Source organism: Salvelinus fontinalis, unplaced genomic scaffold (assembly GCF_029448725.1).
Source record: "Salvelinus fontinalis isolate EN_2023a unplaced genomic scaffold, ASM2944872v1 scaffold_2385, whole genome shotgun sequence".
Taxonomy (NCBI): Eukaryota; Metazoa; Chordata; class Actinopteri; order Salmoniformes; family Salmonidae; genus Salvelinus; species Salvelinus fontinalis.
In genome coordinates this window covers 2,686-14,402 of record NW_026602594.1, presented here as the reverse complement: position 1 = coordinate 14,402, position 11,717 = coordinate 2,686, and the positions used below count along the sequence as shown (strand labels likewise).

At 46.2% G+C, this 11,717-nt stretch overlaps 1 long non-coding RNA gene across 1 annotated transcript; it reads left to right on the top strand.

The window, feature by feature from the left end:
* The first annotated feature begins 629 nt into the window (after positions 1-629).
* LOC129850868 (uncharacterized) lies at positions 630-1,350 on the top strand. The gene is made up of 3 exons (XR_008758875.1): positions 630-969; positions 1,065-1,161; positions 1,235-1,350. It is a non-coding gene; the product is annotated as an uncharacterized LOC129850868 (long non-coding RNA).
* Positions 1,351-11,717: the final 10,367 nt, after the last annotated feature.

Genomic DNA, 11,717 nt, shown 5'->3' with positions numbered 1-11,717 from the left:
CTCATTCTGGAAGATGGGCTAATCAACCCTGTCGCTGATTCCTCAGTGGGTGATGAGAGTAGGATGGTTTGGATATAGTAGCAGAATGGTCCCACTGAAGTTAGCTTTTCTAGGTACTTGGCTCACACAGCTAATCGGCTGTACCAGTGACTGTCTGCCTGAGGTGTGTTGGTATTCAGGTTTCGGACCACTTTGGACGTGAGCTGCAGCTCGCCGTCCTTAGGAAGGTGCGTTTAGGGAAGTTCCAACCATTTCAAACGTGTAGCTAGCGACTCACGGTTTTCTGGTCTAATGTTAATTTCAGTTACCATCCTTTTATGCACTCTGGCCGCCGGGGACAATTCTGTCAGTCTGGCCCGCTCTCTGATGTCACTTGTGGCATGGCTACTTACTATGCACATTTTCTAGGAGTTTCTCTAATACGTTCAAAAGTGAATACTGGAACAATATTTCTAACATAAGACTGGTCAGAGATAGAAAAAGAATGTCATGTTGATTCTTTGTGATTAAAAAAAAAAAAGGAAATACTGGAACTAGAAAAGTGCTCACACTACAGGTAGGAAGTCTCGAGCCTTTACATTGTATATGAAATATGTTGGGTTTTTCAAGACCAAGGGGTAAGAGTTTTGGTGGAAAGAGCTGGGTAAAAAATACTTTAGTTCATACTGGAGGGTGAGAAGGAACCCACTTCTCCTGTCATTTACAACACGGTGTGAATTGATCTGATCCTCACAGGACAGTCATGACACCATAAGACTTCGTACACAAGGCGGTTGGGGTTTACAGTGTTCTTGTTCCTAACTTAGTCCCTCTCTCTACACTGGCAGTTGTGAGAACCCGGAGGATCCGTACCGTGTAGTCTTCCACCCGGTGGTAGCTGACGCCAGGGTCCACTTCCCCCCTCACGTCAAACGCTTTGAGGTCTACATGTTTTCCTTCGTCGAGGATGCGGTTGAGCCGAGTGGCCAGGTAACAAATTTCAACCAACAATCTTTATTGGTTAATTTTGTGAGTGGCAATCATCCCTTTTAAATTTCTGACACCATCAAATCTTTGATTCCTAGGTCTTTGTCCATTGTGATGTGGTCATCTGTGACGCCAGTAGTCCCTCTGGCGGCCCCTGTAGTGGACAATGTGTGAACCAGGACAACTCGAAAAGAGGTAGGTCTTGTGTTATGCTTTTCAGACCCTGTCAGACCATAACTGAACTAATAGGTTCTCTCTCTCTCAACAGGTCAACGACATGTCAAAGACCTCTTTGAGGAGCGTCATTTGTATGTTTCTTCTGGATACATTCTTTGGGTGTAATGTCTTATTCTAACATGTCAAATAAAGTGTTCTATATAACAATTAAGTTTGTTTTACTTGCGTAGCAACAATCCTAACCGTTGGAGCTACCTTAATTGTATCTGATTTGCGCATATACTTTAGTGGATGTAGTAGGCTTGTCATCTGACGTGTGTCAATCAACCCTTTTGTAAGCATGGAACTCTGAACCATCCACCGGAGATAAGTGTTGCGCACCAATTTCCCATCTAGGATGAACAATGGGTGTCAAAACAAAAGCTTTCCAATGTCCAGTAGGAAGAACTGACTCAATGTTATAGCAGATGGTGGTTTGTGAGGCCAGCAGGGCTGTGGTTGGATGCAGGCCCCAGGGAGCGCAGCAGTGTTGGTAATTTTCAACAAATTACAACTTTCCTTGATACCTCTCACTAGCTTGGTTTCCATCCAAATATGGACATTTCTTTAATGATATGCATGTCAATCTCAAATGGGGAGAGCTTGACTTCATCACTACTTGTTTTTTGTAAGAAGTGTTGATAAGCTGAATGTATTTAAAACTAATAGCGCACAGCTCGGACACCCCCAACAAGACATGCCACCAGAGTTCTCTTCACAATCGCCAAGTCCGGACTACGGAAGGTACAGAACCATGAATACCTTGCAATCTATTCGGCATCAGGATCAGATTTAACCTTTCTAGCCCAGGGGTTCCGCTAGCGGAACACCCACAACATTCCGCTGAAAAGGCAGCGTGCGAAATCCAAAATATTTTTTAGAAATGTGGAACTTTCACACATTAACAAGTCCAATACAGCAAATGAAAAACATCTTGTTAATCTACACATCGTGTCCGTTTTTTAAAATGTTTTACAGCAAACGCAACATTTGTTAGATTACCACCAAATCCAAGAAACACACAGCCATTTTTCCCAGCCAAAGATGGTCACAAAAGCAGAAATAGAGATCAAATTAATCACTAACCTTTGATAATCTTAATCGGATGACACTCATAGGACATGTTAAACAATACATTTGTTTTGTTCGATTAATGTGCGTATTTATATCCACAAATCTCGGTTTACATTGGCGCCATGTTCAGAAATGCCTCCAAAATATCCGGAGTAATTACAGAGCCACGTCAAAAAACAAACTCATCAACTTTGAAAGATACATGTTTTACATATAATTAAAGATACACTTGTTCTTAATGCAACCGCTGTCGGATTTAAATAAAAACTATACGGAAAAAGCATACCATGCAATAATCTGAGACTGCGCTCAGAAATACACAACATTTCTCTGCCATGGAGTCAACAGCAATACGAAATTACATAAATATTCCCCTACCTTTGATCAGAATGCAGTGCCAGGAATCCTAGTTCCACAATAAATCGTTTTGTTCGATAATGTCCAATTTGCTCCTTTTGCTAGCACGTTTAGTACACATGTCCAAACGCTGGCGCCGGTCCAGGGGAACTCGGACGAAAACTTCATTAAGTTATATTCCAGGTCAAATTAAGTAGAGAATCAATCTTCAGGATGTTATCATATCCAATAACGTTCCAACCGGAGCATTTGTTTTTGTCTACGGAGTAATGGAACACATGGCAAGCGCGCGTGACCAGGAACTAGCATTCTGCCAGACCACTGAGTCGAATAGCTGCCATCCGGCCCCACATCACACTAGAGGCTTTATTCCACGTTCTACTGACTGTTTACATTTAGTGGAAGGTGTAGGAAGTGCGAACAGATCCATATCCTACTGGGATGTGAATAGACAATCAATCAAGTTTATTTTATATAGCCCTTCGTACATCAGCTAATATCTCAAAGTGCTGTACAGAAACCCAGCCTAAAACCCTAAACAGCAAGCAATGCAGGTGTAGAAGCCCGGTGGCTAGGAAAAACTCCCTAGAAAGGCCAAAACCTAGGAAGAAACCTAGAGAGGAACCAGGCTATGAGGGGTGGCCAGTCCTCTTCTAGCTGTGCCGGGTGGAGATTATAAAAGAACTATTCAAAGATGTTCAAATGTTCATAAATGACCAGCATGGTCAAATAATAATCACAGTAGTTATTGAGGGTGCAGCAAGTCAGCACCTCAGGAGTAAATGTCAGTTGGCTTGTCATAGCCCATTAAGAATATCTCTACCGCTCCTGCAGTCTCTAGAGTTGAAAACAGCAGGTCTGGGACAGGTAGCACGTCTGGTGAACAGGTCAGGGTTCCATAGCCGCAGGCAGAACAGTTGAAACTGGAGCAGCAGCACGTCCAGGTGGACTGGGGACAGCAAGGAGTCACCATGCCAGGTTGTCCTGAGGCATGGTCCTAGGGCTCAGGTCCTCCGAGAGAAAGAAAGAGAATTAGAGAGAGCATACTTAAATTCACACAGGACACCGGATAAGACAGGAAGTACTCCAGATATAACAAACTGACCCTAGCCCCACGACACAAACTACTGCAGCATAAATACTGGAGGCTGAGACAGGAGGGGTCAGGAGACACTGTGGCCCCATCCGATGATACCCCCGGACAGAGCCAAACAGGAAGGATAAAACCCCACACCACTAGAGGGATATCTTCAACCACCAACTTACCATCCTGAGACAAGGCCGAGTATAGCCCACAAAGATCTCCGCCACGGCACAACCCAAGTGGGGGCGCCAACCCAGACAGGAAGATCACGTCAGTGACTCACCCCTCCTAGGGACGGCATGAAAGAGCACCAGTAAGCCAGTGAATCAACCCCTGTAATAGGGTTAGAGGCAGAGAATCCCAGTGGAGAGAGGGGAACCGGCCAGGCAGAGACAGCAAGGGTGGTTCGTTGCACCAGAGCCTTTCCGTTCACCTTCACACTCCTGGGCCAGACTACACTCAATCATATGACCCACTGAAGAGATGCGTCTTCAGTAAAGACTTAAAGGTTGAGACCGAGTCTGCGTCTCTCACATAGGTAGACAGACCATTCCATAAAAATGGAGCTCTATAGGAGAAAGCCCTGCCTCCAGCTGTTTGCTTAGAAATTCTAGGGACAATAAGGAGGCCTGCGTCTTGTGACCGTAGCGTACGTGTACGGCAGGACCAAATCGCAAAGATAGGTAGGAGCAAGCCCATGTAATGCTTTGTAGGTTAGGAGTAAAACCTTGAAATCAGCCCTTGCCTTAACAGGAAGCCAGTGTAGGGAGGCTAGCACTGGAGTAATATGATCCCATTTTTTGGTTCTAGTCAGGATTCTAGCAGCCGTATTTAGCACTAACTGAAGTTTATTTAGTCCTATATCCGGAAAGTAGAGCATTGCAGTAGTCTAACCTAGAAGTAACAAAAGCATGGATACATTTTTCTGCATCGTTTTTAGACAGACAGTTTCTGATTTTTGCAATGTTACGTAGATGGAAAAAAGCTGTCCTTGAAACAGTCTTGATATGTTCGTCAAAAGAGAGATCAGGGTCCAGAGTAACACCGAGGTCCTTCACAGTTTTATTTGAGACGACTTTACAACCATCAAGATGAATTGTCAGATTCAACAGAAGCTCTTTGTTTCTTGGGACCTAGAACAAGCATCTCTGTTTTGTCCGAGTTTAAAAGTAGAACGTTTGCAGCCATCCACTTCCTTATGTCTGAAACACAGGCTTCTAGCAAGGGCAATTTTGGGGCTTCACCATGTTTCATTGAAATGTACAGCTGTGTCATACGCATAGCAGTGAAAGTTAACATTATGTTTTCGAATGACATCCCCAAGAGGTAAAATATATAGTGAAAACAATAGTGGTCCCAAAACTGAACCGTGAGGAACACCGAAATGTACAGTTGATTTGTCAGAGGACAAACCATTCACAGAGACAAACATATCTTTTCGACAGATAAGATCTAAACCAGGCCAGAACTTGTCCGTGTAGACCAATTTGGGTTTCCAATATCTCCAAAAGAATGTGGTGATCGATGGTATCAAAGGCAGCACTAAGGTCTAGCAGCACGAGGACAGATGCAGAGCCTCGGTCTGATGTCATTAAAAGGTAATTTACCACCTTCACAAGTGCAGTCTCAGTGCTATGATGGGATCTAAAACCAGACTGAAGCATTTCGTATACATTGTTTGTCTTCAGGAAGGCAGTGAATTGCAGCGCAACAGCTTTTTCTAACATTTTTGAGAGGAATGCAAGATTGGATATAGGCTGACAGTTTTTTATATTTTCTGGGTCAAGGTTTGGCTTTTTCAAGAGAGGCTTTATTACTGCCACTTTTAGTGAGTTTGGTACGCATCCGGTGGATAGAGAGACGTTTATTATGTTCAACATAGGAGGGCTGAGCAAAGCAAGCAGCTCTTTCAGTAGTTTAGTTGGAATAGGGTCCAGTATGCAGCTTGAAGGTTTAGAGGCCATTATTATTTTCATCATTATGTCAAGAGATATAGTACTAAAACACTTAAGTGTCTCTTGATCCTAGGTCCTGTGCAGACTCAGGACAGCTGAGCTTTGGAGGAATACGCAGATTTAAAGACGCGAGCTACCCTTGCCTTGTGGCGCTCAACGAAGATGGCTGACGTCTTAACGAGTCAAGCAAATGTAGAATTTGAGAGGAATGTGTTAATGTAGAGACAAACGCATTGACTGCACAATTGTGTAAGCTTGCCTTGCAATGCAGCTGAAGTAACATAGCTAGCTAGCTAGCTATTTACTTGCTTATTGTGTCGGGTTAAAAATATCTATGTAGCCGATTTGGGTATGGACCCTAAAACGTACAGTTCTTAACTAATATTCATACCAGTCTATGAACCTCAAGTCTGAATGGCATTAATGAAGCCTAGAGTTGAATATAACTTTAATGTGCCAAGGATGCAAGACTGTAGTTACCACCACATTGTAGCCTGTACATTGAATATATTCACCGATCATGTACTCTTCCTTGGCAAATAAAGGTGCGGTTCAGGTATGACTGTATTTTTCAGTCATATCAAACACCATTATTTAAATGATGCGGTGTCTGCATGTATTACAATTATACACTTCAACAGTGTTTACTGCTCCTGGGATATCAATGATTACACATTGTAACTATACAATAGACTAAACATGATTGATCTGTAATTCATATATACAGATAGAAAAAAACCTATGCACATTTAACTCCATTAATCAGAGGACGGACACAGGATAGTATTTCAACCAGTGGAGAATGTGAAACACTTTATTGAAAGAAGTGCATTTTAATTGTAATATTATAAATACAAGTTCAATCTTGGGCGGGCAGGTGGACTAGTAACCGGAAGGTTGCAAGATCGAGTCCCTAAGCCGACAAGGTAAAAATATGTCCTTCTGCCCCTGAACAAGGCAGTTCCTAGGCCGTCATTCTTATCTGACTTGCCTAGTTTAAATTTTTTAAAGGTAGGCAAATCTGTACTTCAATGCACATATGGTGTGCATTAGAAGACGAAGTGGGGCGAGAGGTAAGAACAGCGGCAGATAGCATATGATTCATGAATGACAGTGCTACCCTAATATTCTCTCAGTTCATCACAATTGTGCTGTCGGGACTGGATTCATCTCACATCAAAACATACCTGCAGACGAGAGAGCATGATTAAGCCTCGTTTTTTTTTGTCTAACACGGTCAGTCATCTTAAATCAGGAGGTGAAATGCAAAACTGACCTTGGATCATTAACTCTGGGATTTCAATGTAAAGCATCTCTTTAATAACTTACATTACAACGGAACGACTTGATTAGCGTAGTGTTAGCTAGTTGTCTTTGCTGTCCTTGTATCCATGATAATTGTGTAGTTTAGAGAAATTTAGTGAAATTGTCGAGGTTACCTAGCCAGCTTCACTTTCAACAACGTAGCCACTGCTAGCCAGGCTACTTCACCAGCCAGCAGTACTATATCATTTTAGTCAATAAGATCTTGTATTTTATTTTTATTTTTTTTGCAACGTAAGCTTAACTTTCTGAACATTCGAGACGTGTAGCCCACTTGTCATTCTAATCTCCTTTGCATTAGCGTAGCCTCTTCTGTAGCCTGTCAACCATGTGTCTGTCTATCCCTGTTCTCTCCTCTCTGCACAGACCATACAAACGCTTCACACCGCGTGGCCGCGGCCACCCTAACCTGGTGGTCCCAGCCCGCACGACCCACGTGGAGTTCCAGGTCTCCGGTAGCCTCTGGAACTGCCGATCTGCGGCCAACAAGGCAGAGCTCATCTCAGCCTATGCGTCCCTCCAGTCCCTCGACTTCCTGGCACTGACGGAAACATGGCTCACCACAGATAACACTGCTACTCCTACTGCTCTCTCTTCGTCTGCCCACGTGTTCTCGCACACCCCGAGACCTTCTGGTCAGCGGGGTGGTGGCACCGGGATCCTCATCTCTCCCAAGTGGTCATTCTCTCTTTCTCCCCTTACCCATCTGTCTATCGCCTCCTTTGAATTCCATGCTGTCACAGTTACCAGCCCTTTCAAGCTTAACATCCTTATCATTTATCGCCCTCCAGGTTCCCTTGGAGAGTTCATCAATGAGCTTGATGCCTTGATAAGCTCCTTTCCTGAGGACGGCTCACCTCTCACAGTTCTGGGTGACTTTAACCTCCCCATGTCTACCTTTGACTCATTCCTCTCTGCCTCCTTCTTTCCACTCCTCTCCTCTTTTGACCTCACCCTCTCACCTTCCCCCCCTACTCACAAGGCAGGCAATACGCTTGACCTCATCTTTACTAGATGCTGTTCTTCCACTAACCTCATTGCAACTCCCCTCCAAGTCTCCGACCACTACCTTGTATCCTTTTCCCTCTCGCTCTCATCCAACACTTCCCACACTGCCCCTACTCGGATGGTATCGCGCCGTCCCAACCTCCGCTCTCTCTCCCCCGCTACTCTCTCCTCTTCCATCCTATCATCTCTTCCCTCTGCCCAAACCTTCTCCAACCTATCTCCTGATTCTGCCTCCTCAACCCTCCTCTCCTCCCTTTCTGCATCCTTTGACTCTCTATGTCCCCTATCCTCCAGGCCGGCTCGGTCCTCCCAACCCGCTCCGTGGCTCGACGACTCATTGCGAGCTCACAGAACAGGGCTCCGGGCAGCCGAGCGGAAATGGAGGAAAACTCGCCTCCCTGCGGACCTGGCATCCTTTCACTCCCTCCTCTCTACATTTTCCTCTTCTGTCTCTGCTGCTAAAGCCACTTTCTACCACTCTAAATTCCAAGCATCTGCCTCTAACCCTAGGAAGCTCTTTGCCACCTTCTCCTCCCTCCTGAATCCTCCTCCCCCTCCCCCCCCCTCCTCCCTCTCTGCAGACGACTTCGTCAACCATTTTGAAAAGAAGGTCGACGACATCCGATCCTCGTTTGCTAAGTCAAACGACACCGCTGGTTCTGCTCACACTGCCCAACCCTGTGCTTTGACCTCTTTCTCCCCTCTCTCTCCAGATGAAATCTCGCGTCTTGTGACGGCCGGCCGCCCAACAACCTGCCCGCTTGACCCCATCCCCTCCTCTCTTCTCCAGACCATTTCCGGAGACCTTCTACCTTACCTCACCTCGCTCATCAACTCATCCTTGACCGCTGGCTACGTCCCTTCCGTCTTCAAGAGAGCGAGAGTTGCACCCCTTCTGAAAAAACCTACACTCGATCCCTCCGATGTCAACAACTACAGACCAGTATCCCTTCTTTCTTTTCTTTCCAAAACTCTTGAACGTGCCGTCCTTGGCCAGCTCTCCTGCTATCTCTCTCAGAATGACCTTCTTGATCCAAATCAGTCAGGTTTCAAGACTAGTCACTCAACTGAGACTGCTCTTCTCTGTATCACGGAGGCGCTCCGCACTGCTAAAGCTAACTCTCTCTCCTCTGCTCTCATCCTTCTAGACCTATCGGCTGCCTTCGACACTGTGAACCATCAGATCCTCCTCTCCACCCTCTCCGAGTTGGGCATCTCCGGCGCGGCCCACGCTTGGATTGCGTCCTACCTGACAGGTCGCTCCTACCAGGTGGCGTGGCGAGAATCTGTCTCCTCACCACGCGCTCTCACCACTGGTGTCCCCCAGGGCTCTGTTCTAGGCCCTCTCCTATTCTCGCTATACACCAAGTCACTTGGCTCTGTCATAACCTCACATGGTCTCTCCTATCATTGCTATGCAGACGACACACAATTAATCTTCTCCTTTCCCCCCTCTGATAACCAGGTGGCGAATCGCATCTCTGCATGTCTGGCAGACATATCAGTGTGGATGACGGATCACCACCTCAAGCTGAACCTCGGCAAGACGGAGCTGCTCTTCCTCCCGGGGAAGGACTGTCCGTTCCATGATCTCGCCATCACGGTTGACAACTCCATTGTGTCCTCCTCCCAGAGCGCTAAGAACCTTGGCGTGATCCTGGACAACACCCTGTCGTTCTCCACCAACATCAAGGCGGTGGCCCGTTCCTGTAGGTTCATGCTCTACAACATCCGCAGAGTACGACCCTGCCTCACACAGGAAGCGGCGCAGGTCCTAATCCAGGCACTTGTCATCTCCCGTCTGGATTACTGCAACTCGCTGTTGGCTGGGCTCCCTGCCTGTGCCATTAAACCCCTACAACTCATCCAGAACGCCGCAGCCCGTCTGGTGTTCAACCTTCCCAAGTTCTCTCACGTCACCCCGCTCCTCCGCTCTCTCCACTGGCTTCCAGTTGAAGCTCGCATCCGCTACAAGACCATGGTGCTTGCCTACGGAGCTGTGAGGGGAACGGCACCTCAGTACCTTCAGGCTCTGATCAGGCCCTACACCCAAACAAGGGCACTGCGTTCATCCACCTCTGGCCTGCTCGCCTCCCTACCACTGAGGAAGTACAGTTCCCGCTCAGCCCAGTCAAAACTGTTCGCTGCTCTGGCACCCCAATGGTGGAACAAACTCCCTCACGACGCCAGGACAGCGGAGTCAATCACCACCTTCCGGAGACACCTGAAACCCCACCTCTTCAAGGAATACCTAGGATAGGATAAAGCAATCCTTCTGCCCCCCCCCCCCCCCCCTTAAAAAATCTAGATGCACTATTGTAAAGTGGCTGTTCCACTGGATGTCATAAGGTGAATGCACCAATTTGTAAGTCGCTCTGGATAAGAGCGTCTGCTAAATGACTTAAATGTAAATGTAAATAATATTCCCTGTTGACTCAACCAAGTGACATCTCACCTATGATCAGGCTGTGCCCTCTGTCAGCCAGTTCAGATGCGGGAGAGGTTCAACAAAACAGCTGATATAACCTGGATGATTTAGGGGGAGAGGGATGACGTGAGTGGCTACAGAGTACTTTAAGCTGAAAAACAGACCCATGAGGACAAACAATAGAATATAATGCCAATAGGTGTCTGCGTCACATACAGTATCTCCTTTCAAAGTGTACCTGAAACATTTAAATATAGAGGGCTGTGTTTCTCACCACTTGGTTATTGCAAGGCTAACCCATGACTTAGCAGCAACAGATAGTCCAGTGAAAATGGCTGTAAATCTGAAAATTAGCAGCTGACATCTTAAGGGTTTTTTAATTCATGCATGTGAGACAGATTCCATGTACAACAAGACAGGCAGAGATGGAGAAAAAGAACACAGAACAGTTTAATTACCTCTGGTTAGGGACACTTTGCCAGCAATAAAGCTTCCACGGCCTGGTCCTCACACAGTGAACATCTGGCAATATCTACATTTTCGACCCCCTTGGACAGCTTGCTCTCTGAAAGTAAAGAAAACAATAACTGAGATATGACCGTTCAATCTAAAGCAGCACATGTCATTGTTTGAGGATACGTCAATACAGCCCAGTGCTGCTTACCTGAGATGCCATCTTCGTAGGTGTCCGCTTTAACTTCCTTTTCTGTCGGGGAAAAAATAGCTGTCAGAACAATTATTTTTGATTTCGACAAAAAGACACAAATGTACCTCCATAGCATATAACAATTTGCCTGTGAATAACCACACCTTCATACAAACGTGCAACTGTATGTAACAGCATAACTTTACAGCGTCCCCTCGCCCAGACACGGGCGCGTACCTGGGACCCTCTGCACACATCAACAACGGTCGCCCACGAAGCACGGTCGTTACCCATCGCTCCACAAAGGCCGCGGCCTTTTGTGGAGCGATGGGTAACGACGCTTCGTGGTTGACTGTTGTTGATGTGTGCAGAGGATCCCTGGTTCGCGCCCGTGTCGGGGCGAGGGGACGACGTAAAGTTATACTGTGACATGTATGCAGAATTCTTGACGCGCAACTGAAGACGCTGCCCTATCCTGCCAGCACGCCCACAAAGCGAGCCACTCCGGAGCAGAATGATGACGCGTGGAAGAGGGAAAGGAATGAGAGGAACAGCAATTTGTTGCAAGTTGGGCTAATAACTGAACAATAGACTATTCAACCTTTACTAAAGAATAGTCTAATAGCCGAGCTAGGTGTGAACCCCATCACAGACCAGATT